Source organism: Limulus polyphemus, unplaced genomic scaffold (genome assembly GCF_000517525.1).
Source record: "Limulus polyphemus unplaced genomic scaffold, Limulus_polyphemus-2.1.2 Scaffold1855, whole genome shotgun sequence".
Taxonomy (NCBI): domain Eukaryota; kingdom Metazoa; phylum Arthropoda; class Merostomata; order Xiphosura; family Limulidae; genus Limulus; species Limulus polyphemus.
In genome coordinates, this window is record NW_013667465.1 from 1 (window position 1) to 2,524 (window position 2,524).

Consider the following 2,524-nt stretch of genomic DNA (forward strand, 5'->3'; position numbering starts at 1 on the left):
TGTTGTAATTTCTCTTCTCGTTCTTCTTGTTTCTTTTCTTTTTCCTCTAACAACTGTTGTAATTTCTCTTCTCGTTCTTCTTGTTTCTTTTAAAAAGAAAAGAAACAAGAAGAACGAGAAATTAAACAAGGAAGAAGAAAAATGGAAACGAGAGGCGGAAAATCAAACTACAGCTTAGCAGACTTGATGGCAGCAATACATTTTTTTTATCCCACTCTCTGACACCAATTTGTTACGTCTCCGTTCGTTAATTAACTTTCCGTAACTTCGTTCCGACGAAACTTTAACGACACAAGTCTTTACTTAATAAAACTGGTTTATTATTTCCGAATATAACTTTACGATACACTTAATTTCAATATTCGCGCTAAAATAAACACTATAACGAACGAACGTTAACTTCAACAATACCCTGTGACTGCAGTTCAATTACTCACTATCTACACACACATTAAATCATTCTCCCGTCACGTTGTCACCCTTATTTATATACCAGACTACCCTATATCTAGTAAATACTAGAGCATTCGCCAAGGTACGGGATAGTTCTAGAAACGTGGCGTCACACTAGTTATGTGACTCGCTGACGCAACAATACTATAAGAACCGAGTACACCATACACACACTGATCTGAAGACGAAAGACTTTCGAAACGTTACACTTCTGTTTATACAGCAGGCATTTTCCATCCATTCAACATTAACTCAGTTTGATTGAACTCCATTACCAACAATCCTCTGCTTTCTTCCATCCAGGGGCGGATTAGGCCGCTGGGACACCGGACAAAATCCCGGTGGGCCGGTAACACCTGGGGCAGTGGGGTGATAACTAGGTTATACTGTCCCAGTGCCACTGACGAACCTACTGTATATCTCTCTTTATATGTATATATATATATATATATATATCATCCTGATTTTTGTGTATTTGCCAGGGCCTTTTAGGCTCCCAGTCCGCCTCTGTTTTCATCCAGCCACTCTTGTATCCAATTTGTTAACTTATTCCCCACACCTATAGAGACATTTTTACAAGCCTTTTAATAAGGTCTCCATTATCCTCAACATTCTTTTGTTTTCTGCTGATTCCAACACAAGTTGCATGTTGTCTACAAATTTACATGTAGCTGTTGTAAACAGGTTTATATTAGTTTCATGGTACGTCACTTAGCGGTTCGAATAAAAGAGAATGAAGAGAATCATTTCGCTTTCAGTTTTCACCTACATTACGATATTATGCGTACGGGAGCATTTTGCGACAAAGAATTCAACTCAGCAGAGAACAAAAGAACGTTGCGGATAAAGGAGACTATTAATCAGACAGTTGGAACTAAACTTAAATGATACCTCTACGTATTTTCCCATATGATTAAAATTGTAGGTATTGATTGAGCTATAACTTATAACACTACCTGTATAACAGTAACAGTATAAATCTTAGTTGAATAACGTTCAAGAATTGTGTTTTTATATTAATCAAAATAATGAACCACTTTCATTTTCAACATCAAGAGTTATGTAAATGAACTTGAATCAAATTAAACTTAAAGGGATGTAACTTACTGTAACTTGTGAGAGAGAACGATAGTATAATAAGTTCAAGAGTTATAATAAACGAATAAATAAAGTTATATTCACGATGTAGAAATTAAAAAGCAATTGAACCAGATTGAAGAACTGAATAATGAAGTACAGGAAATTTAGGTTTCAGAGCTGTGAGTAGTGAAGACGTTGAATTTGGGGCAAAGGTTATAAAGAAAACGGTAAGATTGAAGAAAAATATAAAGTAAGCTAATTTAAGTTTAAGAGTTATATAATATAAAAAATCTGGTTCAGTACTTTCAAGAATGAAACTGAATAAGGGCCAAGAGTTGTAACTTGTATAAGAATGAAAGATATTGAAGTAAGACTCAGCATCAAGAACTACAAGTATAAGAATAAAATCAGTTTTAAGAGTTACAAAAAAGTAAAGAAAGTGGAACAACTTCAATCTTCAACAGTATAACAAGGCAAATAAAATTTTACATAAAGGAACTAAATTATATTTATTGTTTAATGCTTTTAGAGAAATTTAATCAGTTGCAAAAAGTATAAGAAGTAAAGAAATTGGATCAGATTCAAGAACCTAGGAAGTAACAATACTGAGTCATGATCAATAACGATAAGAAGTAAAAAATGTGAATCCCAGGAACAATAAGAAAAAAAAACAAACAGAAACTCAATCATGTTCAAAATCTATAATGACATAAAATGAATCAGACTTTAATAGTTATAAGAATTACAGAAATTGAATCTGTTTGAAGTTAAGAAGTAAAGTAAATCAATTAGACACAAAATCTGAAACTTTAAGAACTCAAGAAACTCAGGTGCAAAAGTTATAAAAGGTAAAGAAGCCAAATTAGATTGTAGATGAATAAAATGAAAAACTGAATTACGTTCAAGAGCTGTAAGAAGTAAAGAACTATGAAAAATAATGAAACTGAATAAACTTGAAAATTGTAAGAAGTATAGTGTTGCGTCAGCGAGG